This window comes from Lissotriton vulgaris, chromosome 12 (assembly GCF_964263255.1).
Source record: "Lissotriton vulgaris chromosome 12, aLisVul1.2, whole genome shotgun sequence".
NCBI lineage: Eukaryota > Metazoa > Chordata > Amphibia > Caudata > Salamandridae > Lissotriton > Lissotriton vulgaris.
In genome coordinates, this window is record NC_141700.1 from 128298807 (window position 1) to 128319536 (window position 20730).

Consider the following 20730-nt stretch of genomic DNA (forward strand, 5'->3'; position numbering starts at 1 on the left):
TGGACCCCACAGAAATATGCGGAACGTGTCCCCGTGTAAATTTCAGACACCGGACACGTTCAGCACATGACGTCATTTGCATATTGTCAGTACCCCCACTTCTTTTTATAGGACTTGTGCCCTGATGATAATACACCAATGTATGGAGAGGGTTGGTAGAAAGCCCCCATAAATAGGTTTATTTTATGTATACGTTTGTGGGATCTGCAATTGAAAGCTAAAATATATTATTTGTGTTACAAATTGCCACAAGTTTCAGATTTTGAAACGTAGATTTTATGACGGCACATCACAGAGACGAAAACTAGTCTGAGAATAAAGTTGTTGAAAAGGAATTTTGGAACGACAAGGTAAAATCTCAAAATTGTTTTAGCAGTTTAGATTTATATACGCTTTAAACTTTATTTCCATCTCATTTTCGAAGTATCAGGTTCCAAACCTACAGTACAAAATACATTTACAGCTTTTATTTTGTTAACGTTTGAGACTGGCAATTTCAGCACCACGGGGTCTAGACATCACTCTTGTTAACGTCGAAATATGTTAGCCTTCCAGCTATTGCTTCTCTGACACTCTTTCCTCGGCCGTGCTCTCGTTGCTCTTTGGTGCGGCGGACGTTCTAGCCTTAAATGATTCTCGTTACACTGCTACAGGTGGCGCTCTAGCGCCCGGTTCAGTCTCGTTGCCCGTGCAACGGGGGTGTGTCTACGTCTCGCTGATGACAAATACAGCAGCTGAGAATACGGTGGCCGACGAGGGACAGTCAACGGATTGAAAGAGACAGCTGGCCAGTGTAGGGGGCTAGAAGAGTAGCGGCTTCGACAGGGAAGACCTCAGCGCACACACACTGACATTCTGTCACTCAGAACTGAGGCGCTCTCCCGTACAGAGACCTCCAAAAGAGTACCTCTCAATTCAGATACCCGGTTTCCAAAGAGACCATAACACGCTCCCTTAGAAAAGAGACACCTGCATAGAGAGACCACCAGACACAGTCATCTTCCTACAAAGAGGCACCTAAGTACAGACTTTGTCAACCCACGGCTCGGAGACTAAGGCTTGCAAAGAAATCTTAGCAAATATTCCTCATAAAAGACACCCCAGTCAAGCAAAATCCCCCTCCCAAGCATTAATCTCCGCTGCACAGAGAGATCCTCCCTTACAGAGACATAACCATTGCCCACCACAGCTGGAACCCCACAACACAAACACACCGCCACCTCCTAGAATTCTAAGCGGGGATCCCCACCTCCACGCTCCAATAGAGAGAGGAAAGCCCCCCCCCTAGGTTCTGCACTGGAGAAACTGTCAAAAACTGCAGCTCCCATTAAGCGAGATCAACTGCCGAGAGATTTACCGAACTCTGAGTGCACTGCCTCATTTGTGACCCTGCAGAGAGATATAGTGCACTGATCAGAGAAATTACCTGGTCCCAGGGCACTGACAATGGCCTGAGAGAGAGAGACCTGGGTAACACTGGAAGAAAATGCCGAGCGACACCCCGGGGAATCCCCAGAGACCCCGGGGAATACACCCGCAATCTGCACCATTAGGACGGTACTGGAAGAATCTGCACACCAAGACCACAAACAGCCCTAAAGCAGGATCCCCTAGCTGGACATCGTCCAGGGTAATTAATTGTGACACTGGCAAAGTTAAATTACAAAGGGACGCACTTCAGAGACGAGAGAAACATCTTCGGGTAGGAGATCCATGGAGAAGGCCACGGCGAGAAGCCACAAGCAAGGAAGACATCAGCACCCCTTGTGTAGTAAGGTCAGTGAAAGCTTCTATCACGAATTTAGGAAGTGGGCAGGAGGGCAGGAAGTAGGTCGGAAACGTTGGGTAAGTCCCTAGTACAACGTCTCCTAAACTGTGAGTGGTACCTCGATTTGTGGTGGGTCGGGAAAGTCCGACCAATAAATTAAGATGCCTTTCACTTCTGTGTTTATCTTCTCATATTTGCCGGTTCTTTAAACATAGCGGTCACATGTCAGGCTATGCGTTTTGACAAATTGCTGCTGATTATTTTAACGTGAGTATTGGGGGTTTTCTTTCTTTCATAACATAGTGAGACTTTCACTGCTGAAGGTAGCCTGATGACCAATTTTCTTAACGTGATTTAGGGCTTATGTCGGCTTACCTGTGCCAATTGAGATAATGTGAAATAAGTAGAACTTGACAAATAACATGCTAACTGAATATTTGAATGCAACATTTAGTTTGTTCTCTTTTCTTTTTCATATACCACTGCAATTTAAGAATAACACCGCTCCCAGGATATATGATCTACTTTTATGAACATTTTCATATACTTTTCATGTAAGGAATCATCATTTTTCAGATTCTTGTTTTTTTTATTGTTGGAACCGTTAGTGGAAATTCAACCTAGGTTTGTGGTAAACTAGGGTTAGATGTAAGAAATGTTTATGCGGATGTAAACCCTACAATTCACAAAACTTGGAATTGAAAACGTTTGTGATTCGGAAAAGGCTTTTGTAATTATTGAAGAGGGTTTGCTAAGCATTGAAAAATGTAATTATGAGCGGGCTTGAAATGGATGTCCCCTTTTGTAGGAAGCTGCTCTTTTTTTTTATAGTGGCCAAAACGAGGTACACTGTGTAAAGAGTCCAGGCAACCCATATTGCTTTACAGAGGCAAAAATGATTACACCAAATGCTCTCTTTTATGGTAGTGTGGGTGAGCAGTTTAGGCTTATCAAAGGATGGTGTTAAACATTTATTGCACACACAGGGTCAGTAAGTGAGACACACACTCAATAAAAAAATCCAACACCAATTTATAAAAACAACATAGATTTTTAAATACATTTCAGACACCAGGTTAATCGTAATCAGGTAATTGCTGTTTTAAGATAGTTATTTTTCAAGGCTTGGAAAATGCACTGTTATTGTATCGTTAAAGTGACAATGTTATCTTTTGGGGTGAAAACATATACTGCATTCAGACACTTAGCACCAGCTTACAGGACTGTTCTTCTGGACTTAAGGTAAGTATGGAGCAAGGTCCAAAGCAGCACTAACAAGTCACCTCGGTTGGCTCTGTGGCGTCTTTGTGCAGAGGTACTTTTTGATGTCAGGTGCCCGTTTAAGTCAATGGGAAACATCCTGTTGATGAAAGGTTTCGTGCAGGACTTGGGGTCAGTCCGGTAGAACCCACAGGGCGGCTCAAGCCATGAGGGTCTTGGGCACGCAGGGACACAGTCTGTCCAGTCAAACTCGGGGTGGGGGGGTTTGTGTGCAGTGTGGCTTTGACCGGCAGGGTCGCCTCGCTGAAGACTCAGGGTTCTCGGTTCCTGCACAAGGAGGCTGCAGGCGGCGACTGATGGCCCAGTCTGGTCAAACCCAAGCGTGGGCTCAGCTTAGAGGGTCCAGGACCATGTTAGCACAGTCTCCTTCCTTGGACTCGAGCAAAGGAGTGCAAGGTCAGGGGTGCTTTGAGGCATCTGGTTGTGGTCGGTCATAGACTTACTCCAAGTCTTGGTGACCTGATGAAGAGGGAAAACAGGGTAGCAGAGCCACTCTCGGTGCTGGCCAGGTGGAACCTGATGTCCCTCGACAGTATGTCTTGTTTTGTGTCCTTTTGGAATCCGGACTGGACCACCAACATGCCTTGGTTGCTGCACTGCTTCGTTACTCTGGGTATTGCTGCTGGGCAGCTCCTGAGTGCCCTGGCTTCTCCAAAGTTGGTAAGAAGACTGATCTGACCTCCTGGAGCACGAAGACCTTTCTTCTGTTGCCGCTGCTCTTTTGGTGAGCTCGATGGCTGGCAATACGGTGGACCAGCAGATGCTCTGTGACGCCTGCAGATGCAGGGGTGCAGCACCTCTACTCCAAGAGAGATCTTTCCTGGTTGTTGATCAGCTGGGCAGTTCTCAAAGTGTTTTGGAGACAGTGTCCAGCGGTTGGCAAATTCGGTCCAGTGATGGTCAAAGTTCAAGCAGTCTGGCAGAGTTTTTTGCAAATCTTCCATGCAGGTCTTCAGTTCCCGCTCTCTTCGGTCCTTCTTCTTTCTTCCTTTGTTTTCCAGTGGTTGAAACTCATTTCCTGATGTCAGGGGGTCCCCTAAATACTCAATTTAGGGGTGTTTAGGGGAGTGAAGGGTAGAAGCCAATGGGCTACCTACTCTTTGGGTCACTACACCCACTAGATGACCACTTCCTTTGGGGAGTGGGAATCGCTCTGCCCCAGAAACCTAATTTGGCCACACACAAGATGGTGAAATTCCTGTCTTTGTGTTCACTTCAGGCTGCCCACCCTAGTGGTGTGTCCAGCCTGGCAGTGCAAAACGTCTCCTGCATAGCTAATTTTCCCGCCTGTCCTGGTGCCATATAGGCCTCAGGGGGTGGCAGCCTTCAGGTGTTGGAGAAGCTAGGCTCGCATATCCAAGTTGATGGGCTCTTTAAACCTCCCTGCCTAAACATGCTCATTTACTAGCCTTTCTGTTTGGAGGAGGTGTAAATACCTCTTGGCAGAGCAGACATTATTTCTGACCTCCTGAGAGTGGGGCTCTCACCTCCTAAGGCGTCCCACTCATTTGTGTTGACAGGCTGGACCGGACCAGTCGTCCAGAACACTAGTGGGCTGGTAGGTTTCAGGGGGTACCTCTAAGGTACCCTTTGGATGTATGTATTAATAAATCCAACAATGGAATCGGTGTGGGTTTATTAATATGAGGTGTTTTATTCCAAACACTATGGGTTCCAGTGAAGCCATTATGTAGCTGGGAAACTCGTTTTAACCAGTGCTCAGTACATACCTTAAGATGACTTCCCAGCTCACTTGTAATATCCAAGAATGGAGCTAAACATTACAGGGGGTATCTGCTCGTGCAGATATGTTCTAAAATGTGCTATATTGCACCCTGCTTTAGGGCTCCAAAGCCTGCATTAGGGGTGACTTACCTATGACCCTTGCAGTGTCTCTGGCATGACACACAGGATTGGGCCATGTCATGTTTTCAAACATGGTTTGCCCCATGTCAAGCAGTCTACAATGGTAGTCTGAATTGGTCCCTGTACAAATAACTTGTTATGTAAACTATGCAGTAACTTATATACATGTTAAGCATAAAACAATACACATGCACGCACACAAAGACACACAGATATATATATATATATATATATATATATATATATATATATATCATCAGTAATGCATCGTTTTAAACCACAAGTAGTATATATTTGTACAAAGTAATGCAAATATCTAAATACATACATATAGTCAAATTATACATGTTTACATATACAAGCATATGCTGTACATTTGTGTTTTTGAGTATGGTGGTCATGTTGGAAAGAGCCAACTCTTGAGTTTCCTCCGAACAATAGATAGTTATCCGTGGATCTTATGTTTGGAGTTAATAAATTCCATATTTTGACTGTGTGAACAGAGAAAGACGTAGCATCCATGTTTTTCTTCTTGTTTGCTGGGTTTTTGAAGCAGGGGTGCCAATCTGGAGCAAAGGTTCCTTTTGTCGTATGTATTTGGATATTTTGTTCCCAATGAAAAGTTGTCCTATTCCATGTATTGCTTCGTGGGCGATACAAAGCAGCTTGAAGATGGATCTTCTGGAAATTCTTAACCAATGTAGGGCCCTAAAGGCAGGGGAGATATGGGCTTGTGTCTTTACATGTAGGAGTCATCTGGCAGTAGAGTGCTGAATTTGTTGTAGTCTTTTCATGGCTGATAAAGACGATCCGTGGTAGGGGGTATTAGTGTAATCCAGTTTAGACAGTACAAGAGAGCTAGTAGCTTGAACCGTGTGTGAAAATCCTAGGTGGGTAAAGATGCGTTGCAGAGTTTTTATAGTAATGAAGCTTGATCTTGCTTACTTATCCACTTGGGTATTCATTGATAGGTTGGAGTCCATGATAAATCAGAGGTTCTGGGCTACATTTTGTGTGTATGATTCAATGCTGTCCTTGTGGGGATGTGTGTGTTGCTTGTGGAGGATGGAGAAAGTTTGATGGTGTGTTGTCTGTCACCTGCATGGTTAAGTAGTGTGACGTGGAGCCCTGGGACTTTGTTTCTGTAGTAGGGGATCTCTGTGTATAGTCATAATCTAGTGAATAGTCCCGCCCATGTGCGTGGACCCCGGAGCAATCAAAAATAATCTCTAAAGTGTCGAAAAAATGCAGAACTGCACAGACACTTAGGAGAGAATTGAAAGACATATAATGCAGCCTATAAAAGGCTACACTGTCCAGTACTTCAGCTGGAAATTCCACCAAAAATCCACAAAAACAGCAAAGCCTGTCCAGATTTCCTTTGTCTTCAGTACAAACCCCTCTGGAAGATAGAGAGGAAGGTATGGACAGACAAGCCCCATAGGCTGCCATTATGTGGCTCAGAATAGGATACTGTGCCTTTAAGAGAACTTTCCAGAACTTCACAGTATCCCAGAATGCCTTGCAGGTCTCTCTTACTTTCAGTTCTTTTTTCCGGCTCCTGCAAGCAGGACCCTGGAGCATTGAGCTCTCCCTTTTCAAGGGTTTTCTTGGTGTTTTTTGCACTAAACTCGATTTTGTGTACTTTTTCAGTACTTTAAAGCTTTCTTCTTGGTTTCTTGCACCCCTTGGTCGTCCATAATGCCTGCATTATTCGACAAATGCCCGGAGTGCTCCAGGAAGAAGGCCAAGACAGACCCCCATGAGGTCTGTATCCTCTGCCTTCCCTCTTCCCACATCCCTGAGGAGTGTGAGATCTGCCAAGGTTTCTCTGGCAGGACCCTGAAGGACAGACTGAAGATCAGGCTTCAGGGACTAGAAGAAAGAAGACAGAAGACGCAAGGTGGGTCTGGAGGGGCTTCATCTGCCCATGCTGAGGCCCCTGGGGGGCTCCCCGGGGGCAGGAAGCCCAGCACACGTCCCCATTCTCCGTCTGGGTCGGTGGCTCCCACCAAGACGTCGAGGGGGAAGTCCAAGGCCGGCTCCCCATCTCCCCAGGGCTCTGGGTCGAGAAAACGTCGCCCATCGACGTCGAGGGACCTGCATAGGCCGCCGTCTAACACAGAGACATTGTCATCGTCGCTGTCTTCGGCGTCGACGTCGAGCTCTCGGCGTCAACGGGTTCGGCGTCGACGCTCGCCGCCGAGGCGATACCGTCGATCACCGTCAAGACACAAGGCTTCATCGTCGTCGAGGGGATCCTCGTCGTCGAGCCCGCCGTCGACGCAAAAGCACTCGCCGGCGAGATGGAGGCATTCGCCGTTGAGGCGTAGGAGGTCAAGGTCGACGTCGAGACACTCCAAGGCGACGTCGAGGCGGTCGCCGTCGAGGCGCAAAAGGTCGCCGTCAAGACGCAGAGGGTCGTCGTCAAGATGGTCCGGGTCGACGTCGAGACACGGCAGCCGTTCGACGCCGAAGAGGAGGAGACGGTCGACGCCGAAGGGTCGCTCGACGTCGAGGGGCCGACGGTCGACGCCTGAACACCGGTCAGCGGCGTCGAAGGATCGTACTACGCGGCCTAGGGCTGTGGGGGGCTCCCCTCAGCCCGGGAAGGATGGTGGGTCACCGGGATCGGTTTACTCGGAGGTGTATACTCCAAAGAAGTCTGTTCCACCTCCTCCTCCGTTACCTAGAGGCCCGCGTCCGAGGACTCCTACACCTCCTCCTTTGCCTCCTCTGCCTGAAAAGCCTCCACCGGTTCCGCCGAGGTCGGTCTCGTGACCCGATCTCCCGACCCCTCCCAAGAAGACTCCTAAATCTAAGGAACCACGTAAGCCCAAGTCGCCACCCCGGAGAAGCCGGTGGACCGGCCGAGGCCCAGGAGATTGAAGTCTCGCTCCAGACGGAGGGAACGATCGAGGAGCAGGCACAGGTCCTCCACCCCATTCCAGACGGCACCATAGGAGACATAGATCCAGGACCGATACGTCTTCTAGGACCCGCTCCTATTCCCCTACTTTGTCCGATTCCCCGGAGACTAGGGTGTCTCCTATCGATGACATCGGTACATTCCAGGAGGTTCTCCTGAGGGGGGCCGCTAAGTTGGGTATCACGGTTACGGCTCCTACACCTACGACGTCCGTGATATTCGAGACTTTGCACAAGAAGCACCTGTCTCGCCCTCTGCTGCCCTTGGTTCCGGGACTGGTTGAACCGGCACAGGAACTATTTCTTACACCTGCGGTGGTGAAGGCCGCCCCGTCTAGACTTTTGAAAAAGTACAGTGCACCGGACTCAGACCCTGCCTTCCTGAGGATGGACCCAGTCCCCGACTCAGTGATAGTTACGGCGGCCAGAAAACAGCATTCTACCTCCCCGTCCTCCACCGTGCCTCCAGACAAGGAGAGCCGCTGGATTGATTCGGCGGGAAGGAAGGCATGTGGGACTTCTTCCACCACCATGAAGGCTTCCAGCGACTCGGCATTACTGGGACGATATGACCGTGCGCTTTGGGATTCCATGGAGCAGTTCGCGGACCTTGTGCCGCGTGACAGGAGGGAGGACTTCATGGAAATTGTCAAGGAGGGGATGCTGGTCTCGAACCAGGCCATCAGTGCCGCGGCGGATATATCCTTGTTAGCTGCACATGGCTACTGCCACGGTATCAACCAGCGCCGCCATGCATGGCTCAGGCTTACGTCTCTCAAGCCTGAGGCGCAACAGCGAGTGGCCAACCTGCCGTTTTCCGGGGACACGCTCTTCGGTAAACACGCAGATGACGAGATGGCCCGGATGAAGGCCGAGGCAGAAACCCTGACGGCGGTGGGCTTGGAGTAGCCCAAGGAAAAGAAACCCTACCGCCAGTTCCAACGGCGGTTCGGCTCGCAAGGGAAAGGAAGAGGACAGTCTTCGGGACAACAGCAGCAGTTCCGAAGACCTTTCCAAAAGCGTCAGAGGGGTAGAGGTGGACAGCAGCCCTCTACCGCGAACAAGGGCCCGGCCGGGTCTCGACCCTGAGCGGTTACTTCCCCGTCATCCGTTACCCACTCCGGTGGGGGGAAGCGTTCAATTTTTTCTGGCAGAGTGGAGAAAAATTACTCAGGACAAGTGGGTGCTGAATATTGTTTGCAATGGATACAGTCTTCGGTTCATCAGCCCTCCTCCAGCGATCCCTCCGGTCAGCTCGCAGTATCAACTACGCGAGCTCCAGGCGGAGGCCGATATCCTGTTAAGGAAAAGGGCGATAGAAGACGTACCTCTGCCTCAAAGAGGAAGAGGTCTGTACTCCCGGTTCTTTCTGGTTCGCAAAAGGACAAGAACAAGTTCAGGCCCATTCTGGACTTGCGGCAGGCAAACAAGTGGATTCGCAGAGAAAAGTTTCGCATGCTGTCGTTGCATCAGATTTATCCTCAGTTGCAACAAGGGGACTGGCTTTGTGCCATAGACCTACAAGATGCGTACTTCCACGTGCCCATCGCGCACAAGCACAGGAAGTTTCTGCGATTTCAAGTCGGCACCAATCATTACCAATACACGGTGCTGCCTTTCGGACTGAAATCTGCACCCAGGACATTCTCGAAGTGCATGGCAGTGGTAGCGGCACACCTAAGGAAAGGCAAGGTGTTTGTCTACCCGTACCTGGACGATTGGTTGATCAAGGCCTCCTCCTTCTCAGAAGCCCAAGCGGACTTCCGGAAGACGTGCGTTCTCTTGAACAAGTTGGGGTTGCACATCAACATGTCCAAGTCTGTCCCGATCCCGGTCCAATGTATCCAATACTTGGGGGCCACCATCAATACGCTGTCAGCAAGCGTGTGTCCTTCGGAGGAGCGACGGAGATCGATCCTTCGGAAGGCTCAGGCTCTTATGACCGCTCCATCTACAACAGTGAGGACGGTGTCTTCTCTACTGGGGTCGATGGCCTCTTGTATCTTCCTCACTCCTCATGCACGACTACACATGAGACCTCTGCAGGAGTGCTTGGAGGACCAATGGGACCAGAGGAGAGGATCTTGGGACGACAAGATACGACTGTCTCTGCATGCCCTTCAGTCTCTGACGTGGTGGTGTTCAGCGGAGAATCTCCTCAGAGGAGTTCCCTTCCACAAGGACATTCCTACTCAGACGATTGTGACGGATGCTTCTCTCCAGGGCTGGGGAGCGCATTCGGGGGACTTACAGATCCAAGGCACGTGGTCTCAGACGGAGTCCACGTATCACATCAATTTCCTGGAACTCAGAGCTGTTCACTTGGCACTGAAGGCCTTTCATCCGTCCTTCCGGACCAACTCTCTGCTTGTACAGACGGACAATACGACCACGATGTATTACCTCAACAAGCAGGGGGGGTCGAGATCGCGCACCCTGTCTCGGGAGGCGCAGACGATCTGGCACTGGCTTCTGGCAAGAGGATTGACGATAACGGCTACCCATCTGCCAGGTGTACAAAATGTTCAGGCGGACGCACTGAGCAGGCTGCTTCAGGAAAACCACGAGTGGGTCATAAACGACGACGTACTAGGAGAAGTCTTCGCAAGGTGGGGGACTCCAGACGTAGATCTGTTCGCCACCGCCGAAAACAGCAAATGCCGAGACTTCGCCTCCAGGTACTACCAGCAAGGGACGCTGGGGAATGCACTCTGGATCAACTGGTCGAACAGCTTTGTTTACGCTTTTCCGCCCATCCCACTGATTCCGGCGGTGCTCATCAAGCTGTCCCGGTCCAGGGCACGGATGATCCTGATTGCCCCGGAATGGCCCAGACAGTGGTGGTTCACGGACCTTCTACACCGGTCCCTCCTTCCGCACATTCGGTTGCCGTGCAGGCCGGACCTTCTCACGAAGTTCGGGGGGCAGATGGTGCACCCCAACCTCTCATCCTTGAGTTTGGCGGCATGGCTCCTGAGGTAGTGCAATATGGCCATTTGAATCTACCAGAAGATTGCATGGACATACTGAAGGAGTCTAAGAGGCCCTCCACTCGGACGTCCTACGCTTACAAGTGGAAGAGGTTTTGTATCTGGTGTGTGTCCAGGAACTGTGACCCTACGACGTGCAAGGAAGATGTCATCCTTCCCTACCTTCTACATTTGGCGCGATCTGGCCTTAATGTTCACTCTATTAGGGTTCATCTCGCTGCATTGACTGCCTACAGGAAAAGCCCTTCACAGACTTCCTTCTTTCAGATCCCTGTGATCAAAGACTTTTTGGAAGGCTTGAAGAAAGTGTTCCCTCCTGTCAGGCTTCCTTCGCCTTCTTGGGAATTGAATGTGTTGCTGTCCGGTTTGATGAAGGAGCCTTTTGAACCCATTCATAAGGCTTCGTTGCAGCACCTGTCCTGGAAGGCGGCGTTCCTCGTGGCCATTACATCGGCCCGCAGGGTGAGTGAAATTCAGGCGCTGTGTTGTAATGAACCTTATACTGTATTTCATGCTGCTAAGGTTGTTATGCGTACTCACCCTAAATTTCTTCCCAAGGTTGTTTCTGACTTTCATGTCAACCAAACTATAACTTTGCCTACGTTTTTTCAGAATCCTTCATCTCCAGCGGAAAGGTCCTTACATTCCCTGGATGTTCGGAGGGTGTTGAAATTTTATCTGGATAAGACTAAAGATATTCGTAGGTCAGACCAATTGTTTATCAATTACGGATCAGTCAGGACGGGTCTTGCGACCTCTAAGCAGTCCATTTCTAGGTGGATTGTGTCCTGCATACAACTATGTTACCAGAAAGCTAATAAGACCTTAGGGGGTAAGCCTAAGGCTCATTCCACCAGGAGCAAAGCTGCCACGACAGCATTGCTCCGTAATGTACCGATTGCAGAAATTTGCAAGGCCGCCACTTGGAAGTCGGTTCATACCTTTGCTAAGCATTACTGTCTGGACGCTGATGCCAGAGCAGATGCTCAGGTTGGACAGGCTTTGCTGCGGAATTTGTTCGCACAATAGTGGTGTTGGTTTTCTTTTCTCCACCGCCGCTTTGGTGTGGGGATGGGCTTGCCATTCTATTCACTAGATTATGACTATACACAGAGATCCCCTACTACAGAAGGAGTAGTTTCTTTTCTGTAACTACAGTTCTGTAGTAGGGGTATCTCTGTTATAGTCATAAGCGCCCGCCCTCTTCCCCGGTGGAGAGATGTTCATGTAAAGAATGCTACAGGTCGGGCGTGTTACGCCTTCAAAAAGAACTGAAAGTAAGAGAGACCTGCAAGGCATTCTGGGATACTGTGAAGTTCTGGAAAGTTCTCTTAAAGGCACAGTATCCTATTCTGAGCCACATAATGGCAGCCTATGGGGCTTGTCTGTCCATACCTTCCTCTCTATCTTCCAGAGGGGTTTGTACTGAAGACAAAGGAAATCTGGACAGGCTTTGCTGTTTTTGTGGATTTTTGGTGGAATTTCTAGCTGAAGTACTGGACAGTGTAGCCATTTATAGGCTGCATTATATGTCTTTAAATTCTCTCAAGTGTCTGTGTAGTTCTGCATTTGTTCGACACTTTAGAGATTATTTTTGATTGCTCCGGGGTCCACGCACATGGTCGGGACTATTCACTAGATTATGACTATAACAGAGATACCCCTACTACAGAACTGGAGTTACAGAAAAGAAACTACTCCTTATAATTGTTATTCTGAGGACAGATTTTGGGTTGGAGTCTGTTTAATTAAGTTTGTTAAAGAGATGTATGATTAAACTTTCTGTTTTTGTTTTGTGCCTTGAATGTGTAAAAGCATTTTTAATAAGAAGAAAATGTTTCATTTAGGTCTGCATAAGTTAGCCTGATTAGGCCTCAACTAGCTTGCATTGACATTCATTCACATTTGCAGAAAGAAAGTGAACTTTTTTTGTGTGAATGAGCATTCTCCATGTTCGTGTTTCTCTGTATGCATTTCTGTTTCTTAAAATCAGCAAAATAGAAACCCTGTTCATGGTGTTGTTTACAGTTTTAATACATTGTATTAATGTGCCTTCCTTATGAGGAAGCCGTGCTCGGGATGTTCCCGTCTTTGTAACATTTAAGGTCCTTTGCTCGAGCCTTTCCTAGGCACCATTCATTAGCTCAACTGCCTATTGTATTTCTGTATTATATAAATGTCATGTCATCTCCTTCATTTGCTATACACACCTCTTTATTAATATGCAGCAAAGTAGGTGTTTGCTAGGTGTATCTTATTTGATGTATATTGTGTATTTGAATAATGGTTGGTTTATGTGAATGTTTTTGTGTTAATCCATCCCCATTATGTCATAACTCACAATGCTGGGTGTGCAGCTTCTTTCCCTAAACCCGATAAAATGTCATGTTTTTGGTAGGAGTGCCAAAAACTTTATTCTTTTCAAATGCAATATACTCTGGACTAGTCTGTTTACTTACTTTATACTTAGGCTTGTGCGTACTTGTTTTGAGCTGGTTTCTTGTTCATCTATACTTACTTTGGGTCTGGCTGCTAATTGCTTTAGTGATGTGCATTATTTAATTTTGAATATGATTGCTGCTCTCAATTATTTATTTATTTTTGATAACCAAGTTGTTATTTTGCAGTAACAATTAAACAAACAATAGTACTCCATCCCGATTCTCAAACACACACACACCAGGTCCCATATTTGGGTAAACAGTTCAAAGATTGTCGCCTTACCCAATCAAAGCAGCACTTCTGACTCCAGAATAAGACCAGCGGTGACTCTTCCGCTATGCCGGAGGAGCATCGCCCCACCTGCCAGCAGCAAAAAAAATAAATGATAGTAATCTCTTGTTTATTATTGTTTTATTTTTGCTCTTAGAGCAGAGGCTAGGGGTTGGGGTCAGAGGGATGACAGGCTGGTAGCGGTTTGGTTGCACTGCTATTTAGTGCGCATGACTGCCTGGCCGGCCTTCTCAGTTGAGAGAAGCGCTATGCGGCAAGTAAGTGTTTTTTTGTATTTGTCCTGTCATTCTTCCGTCATCCCGCCCACTCCACCACTCTAACAACACTCCGGCTGCTACTGAATAAGACCGCCACCGACCCCCTATCTTGGCGTGCTTACACAGGTAGCCTCTGGCCCAGTAGGCTCCTCCAGTTTGGAGCACCAGTCAATTGCCAAATGCCAGTCTGCAATCCTAGAAGGGTGTATGGCGCTCCTGAAGGGTGCTATGCCTCGTTTAGCGAGCGATATACCCATGCTCACTAGCATACGTTCTCTTTGGTCCTCCAGAATTCCCAGCAGCGTAAGTTTGGGAGAAAGTTCCACTGGGCTCTCCAGTCCCTTGGTCAATACCCACCACTGGACGACCAATAACTTGGGACAATAATGGGACAAGATGACACAACATGATAAAAGGCAGTGTATGGAGCTGCACACTGGTTACACTGTGAGGTGGGTCTCCTGCCCGCCTTCCAGAGATGCATCGGTGTAAGGTAAGTAGCATACAGATAATGGAGCTGGATGAGCTGTAGGGGGGGAGGAGATGGCAATAGCTCAGGGACAATTCTCACATATCGCCTACCTGCATCATCTAAATCAGTGATGTATATAGTTGTGAAAGTCCTCCTTTACCTAGTGCACTCTGAAGGAGTGTGGGCTATATATTCATGGGTGGCGGGGTTCGACGTTCCTTCCGATGGGAGCGGAGTACATGTCGCAGCTTTAAGTACTTGTTGAACTGTGTAGTGAGAACTGTGCTTGCAAAACCTGGTATGTAGTAATGGACATCACATCCCTCAACGCATCACCCAGTTAGGTAATACCAATTCTTTCTCATTTCTGGAAGCTTTCTAGGCGAGACACCTGGGCATGGCTTCGCCCCTCCACAGAGGGGTCTGTTGGGTGACTGTCTTTTCCCATCCTAATTTTTTAAGCGCCATGTGGAAACCACCACCTGGTAAGTAAATGATGAACACTGTCCAGATCCAGCAAGGAAAACTCCAGTTTATAGGCCTGGTCTCCCCAGCTCCCATTCATCCAGTCATTAATACCTAACAATTGTGAAGCCCAGTAATACAGACAAATGTCAGCTATACTCAAAGGTGGATTGGCAACATTTGTCCCAGGCAATTCGAGGGGGGCACTCTGCCCAGAGGAAGTATCTGATAGTAGCTGTAAGCTCCCAGAACCATACCGCTGGGATGTAATGTGGAAAATTTTGCAGACCATATAAAAATCTTGGCAAAACGATCTTTTAAATTAATTTACTCTACCAAGAACCTGAAGGAGGAGGTGCCACCAGTACCTAAATTCTGGTTTAATTTTGGTCAATAGTGTGCTGTTCCCAATGATTTAAATTTTTTTTACTATCTCTAATGAACTTATAGTTTTGACTTGAATTCTTGTCTTGAAGAGGTTTCTTTTATTGGAATTGGACATAGTCTTCAAAAGACTTAGACAGTCCTAATGCCATGTCTCGTCTCTTAATTGTTTTAATTATAGCGTCAACAGATTTGTTGACTTGGGGATGCCGTGGATACCCTTTGTCAATGGAAGCTGGTGGTTTCTGTGCCCTTGCTGTCACATGAATGAGTGGACTTGACTACATGTAATGCGTGCATAAATGTTGTATGGTGTCACTGTGATAGTGCAGACGTGGTGATAGGGTATTCTGTACGAGGATCTCTATAGACTTGTAAGTCTTGGACCGTTGTGCAGTGGTAGTCCGAACCTAGTTGCCTCATTTCTATGTTTGACATGAGGTGTGGGGATTCTCATGTCTTGAAAGGTTACAGAGATTCAGTGGCTGTTCAGTGAATGTGTAAGCTACACATATTGGAGCTTAAGTGATTGTGAATGATTGTTCCTGTGTTTTCTATGTAAGGTAACGGCTAATCATTATTTTGTTGTGTGCCACCATTTCCTGTATACCTCCGCAGGTATCTGGAATGCTGAGAGTGATTGGTGTAGAAGAATGTTGGTGTGAGTTGTGGAGAGGAAGCTAGGAGATGGGTGGAGGGTTGAAACCCTAACAGAACCTAACTGCTGTGACTAGCATTAGGATCTACCATGAAATAATGACCTTAACTCCTCCCTCACTTGCTCCAGGCTCTTGTATGAAGACCTTGCCCTCTGTTCAAACACGATTATTAACCCCTTCCACGCTGATGACGAGCTGGGCTCGTCATGGCGTAGCCTCCTCGCACGCTGATGACGAGCCCTGCTAGTCACGTAAAGTGCGTTTTCGCAAAACCCAGTGTGCGAGCGGAATTCCGCTAGCGCGCATGGTGTTTAAGATTTGATAAAAAAATACATTAAATACAAAAAAGTACCACATTAAAGGATTGACTTGGAAAGAGAAGTGTATAATGAACGGGCGAATACTGATATTAGTTATCAGTGTTACAAACAGTAGTTGAAAACAAGGGGAATGATATAATAAAGTTGAGCTTCTTAATAAGAAGAAAACAAAGTAATGAAAATGATTGTGTAACATGCTGACTAGCAACCCTAATACATAACAATCACATATCATATGACATATACGGATATATAGCGATCTAGAGGTTTCCAAAATTGGCATGCTTAACTAGTGGGATGAAATGCTAATAAATTGTCACCTTGTCTTGTAAAAGTAATCCGGGCCCACCATTTATGAAGAGATAAGAATTTGGCATCTTTCTAGTTAAAGGTTGTGGATTTAAAGGTTGCAGAAATTAAAGAAGTCCAATACTTCTTTAGAAGAAAAGACATTTGACTTACAAATAACTAAAGAGTATGAAATCGGATCAGAAATATTAACCATTTTGCAAACTATCTCCAAAATAAGAGACCAAAATTTGCAAATAATAGGGCAATCAAATAATAGGTTTCATAATGCCTATGTTATTATGACAGTGATAACATAAAGGTTTATTGGTAAGTTATGAATAATATAATACAGTAGTTTTATAGGAAATTGGGTTCCTGGTTGAGGGGTGCGAAACCCTACTCAAGCAGCAACCATGTTCTCTGTCCAGGTCAGACCCAAGCAACCCCCCCAATTAACCTGTGCTAACCCTCTAGTTGCATGACACAATAGCAGTCAGTCTTAACTTGGAGGCATCGAGTAAAGTATTTATTTAACACTTTAAACTGTAATGAAATGACAACACAAAACAAGCAACATTTCACATCAATGAAGGAAAACCGAGTACAATTTAATAGGTTGAGACCAAAACAACAGAGATTCAACCAGTAGAACAGGAGATATGGATTTTCAAAGTTTTAAGTAAAAATGGTTCCAAGAAGCACAAAGCGGCAACTGTGGTTATCTGGACACATCGGAGCGGGACAAAGTCACAAGTTCAGGCGGACTGCGATGGACCGTAGGCTGGATACAAGGACCAAGTGAGGCCCGTGGAAAAAAGTACCTTATATCCAGGTTTGCGGGGCGTTGTGAGATCCTGTGTCGAGGATGCGTCGAACAGCGGCAGTTCCCATAAAAAAGCTGTGGGGCTGCGATGCGGAGTCCTGCATTGTCATCAAGGAAGTTGTCAACAGGGAACTTGCAATATGAAGCCCTGCGGCGAGGATGCGTCATGCCAGGGCGGTTCCGAGGAAGCTGATGGGCTGCGATGGGAAGTCCTGCGTTGTCACCGAGGATGCTGTCAACGAGGGGCCTGCAATGCAAAGGCCTGCGTTGACTATGCATTGCGCATGACTGTTCTGAGAAAGCTGCTAGCTGCAATGCGAGGTCCTATGTTAGGGACGCATAGCACAACAGCGGTTTAGAATTGGATGTTAGGAGATGTACCACCCTGTTTTGGTGCTGCTCACAGGACCACAGCTGGTTTGGTAGAGTACCTTCAGGCCCACTTCCAAGGGTCCAGGACTGGGGTGGCACCACTTGCGGGTGGGACTTTCAGACAACAGAGTCCAGGTGCTGGGTTTAAGGTAGCTGGAGCCTTTTATGTCCATGAGGCTCTGACTAGGAAGACAGACAACTAGCTCTTGGAGTCACTCTGATGATCATGAGTTTAAGATGTAGGTCCAGTCCTCCAAACTCCGGTAGCAGGGCAGCAGAGTAGCAGTCCTTCTTGCAGAGCAGGACAGCAGTCCTTCTAAGTCTTCCACAGGTTCAGAGGTGTACTGAAGAGTTGGTCTAAGGGATACTTATTTATACCTGGTGCCCGCTTTGAAGTAGGAAGAGTTTCTAGAAGCTTCTACCCCATTAGTACTTGGAATTTCCTCCCTCCCGTCCCCCTTCCTTCCCAAGTCCCAGCTTGTATGGGGTCACAAAAGACTAGTGTCAAACTCTTAGTGAGTGTTCCCAGGCAAAGTCTTTGTGATGTGCAAGTGTGGTAGGTGACAGCTCCTCCCCCCTCATCAAGTCAGAGATGGCCCATCCTGCAACACTTATTTCCCTTTTTCTCACTGTCTTGTAACAATATGCAAACACAAACTGCCAGCTACACCTAGGAATGTGAACCAGGATACAGGCATTAAATGGTTAGGACAAGAATATGGCAACTTTCTACAAGTGCCATTGTCAAAATAGTGACTGAAAATAATTTACTTGAAAGTTCCTAGTAAAATGGTATTACATGTACCAGGGTTTGAAAAATTCACTTGTGCACTCGCTATGGCGAACCAGATTTAATCAGGATGAGCTATTTTTAGGGCCTACTCGCCCGTTCTGGCAAGTTGACAACAGGTGTTCTGCTTGCTCACAAAGTGAATGAGCAGTAAAGGTGCCTTTAAATCTTGTTACATTTGCTTGGCTTTAAGGGGCAAATGCCAAAAGTCAGTTTGTCTTTCTAGATTTACTTTTCTTTTTGTGACTAAAGTTATCTTGTAAAGGGAACTGGTGTGACAATTGCACTGTGCAAGTAATGTGAAATGAAAGACTGTAAGACATCTGACTTTTTTTCCAACACAACACTGAAATAGCTTATAAGTGGACTGTTCAAACATTTCAAATATATTTCACTAGTTATAAAGACACATTTTTGTAATTCTGTGGTGAGATAAAAGATTTGTATAGGATCAAAACCAATCTGAATTCTTTACTTGAAGATGTGCAAATTTTTTTTTTTTTGCTGAAACCCGATTTCCAAACAAACATTGTAAGGGCGCTAAATAGTTTTATTGGTAAAAGTCATGTTAGTGGGAATGTTTTGTGGCCATTTCGATGGAAAATGTGCTATCTGTAAATGACAGTGCCCTACCATATCATGCTTTAGTAATATTTTCATGAAAAGTGAGTTTTTAAACATAAACTGGGAAATATTCCTGCTCCTGCCCAGAATACAATGCCATTAGTGAACTAAGAGGCAAGGCAGGGTCACCACACATTCGAGGGGAGTACTCACATGGGCTAATCCTCGCTCGCAGCTGCGACTGTCCTTAATTGAGGCAGACCCAGAAGGGCGCTTTTTGATTGCGCGTTGTTTAGGCAAAGGGTTGGATCTTGTGGTGGTTAATGTTTATGGGCCCAACTATGATCACCCGGAGTTTTATGCGGAGCTAGCAGCACGTAGCCGGCCCTATGAGGCTTCCAGGATGTTATGGGGGGGAGACTTTAACTTTGTCTATGACCCTGATAAGGACCGGTCCAGGGGGCCGGCGGCCGCGGCCCTTCTCATGCAGACTGAAATGTTGAAACTAGACCTGGTAGATGTCTGGTGCACTAAGCACCCCACGCAGGGAGGGTTCACGCACCACTCTGCCTACCATGACCTACATACACGCATTGATTATTTCCTTGCCTCCCAACAGTTGATCGCGGGTGTCCGCAGCTGCGAGGTGCTGCCCCGCACGCTCTCGGATCATTCCCCCTTGCTGCTGCGACTGGTCGCCCCGACTAAAAGAACCCCCCCCTTTCACTTGGAGGTTCCCCCCTATGCGCTCCTCAATGAGGCATTTAGGGGTGACCTTGCTGATGACATTGAGTCTTTATTCGAAACGAACCAGGGCTCTGTGGACAGCTTCCTAACACTGTGGGATGTTTTTAAGGCTTACATTAGAGGGATGGCCATGGCCAATCATTCCATTACGCTTAGGGCCATCAGGCAGCGGTTGCGGACTCTAGAATCCCAACTGAAAGAGCTGGAGGAGAACCAAAGTGCCTGCCCTGACTCGGACACCACGGAACGTCTAAAATTGCTACTGGCTGAATTTCATGAGGAGGCTGATCGTGAGATTCAACACATGGGAAAGTACGCTACGGCAAGAGTATATGGGGAGGGGGATAGGCCCGGCTCAATGCTGGCCCGTATCATGAGGCAGGAACGGAAACCTTTGGTAATAGATGAACTGACTTTTCCAACAGGGCGCTCCCTTACGGACGAAACAGAGATTATTGCGTCCCTTAAAAATTATTACTCGGACCTTTATCAATCCAAATCCTCTCACATGGAAGAGGAGATAGAGGACTACCTTAGCTACATAAGGATGCCCTTCCTGCCGGACACCATGAGGGAGTTCCTTGCGGCACCGGTGCAGGAGGATGAGATACGGGAAGCGATGGGAGGGATAAGAACGGGTAGTGCCCCTGGTGCCGACGGTCTTACTGTAGGATTCTACAAGGTATTTCTGGACATACTCATGCCCCACCTAATTACACTCTTTGATGAGATTTGTGCAGAAGGGTCGTTGTCTCCCACCATGAGTGAGGCCCTGTTGATAACGATACTGAAGCCGGGTAAGCCACCGGAGCTTTGTGGCTCATAACGGCCGCTGTCTCTTTTAAACGTTGATGCTAAACTGTATGCCAAAGTTCTAGCTACGCGGTTGGCGCTCCTGGTCCCGGATCTAGTGGCGCCGGAGCAGGCTGGGTTTGTCCCGGAACGGAATCTGACATATAACATTAGAACAGTGTTGGGTACAATGCAGCATGTCCGACAAGAAAACAAGGCCCTAGCCAT

The 20730-nt window shown here is 47.3% G+C and overlaps 1 protein-coding gene across 1 annotated transcript in view; it reads left to right on the forward strand.

Annotated features, from left to right (window-relative positions):
• The first annotated feature begins 709 nt into the window (after positions 1 to 709).
• DENND4B (DENN domain containing 4B) overlaps positions 710 to 20730 on the forward strand; it is a 286354-nt gene continuing 266333 nt past the window's right edge. Inside the window, exon 1 of the mRNA XM_086947548.1 lies at positions 710 to 1776. The gene's annotated coding sequence lies outside the window, so the exon portion shown is untranslated. The remainder of the gene's footprint in view (positions 1777 to 20730) is intronic.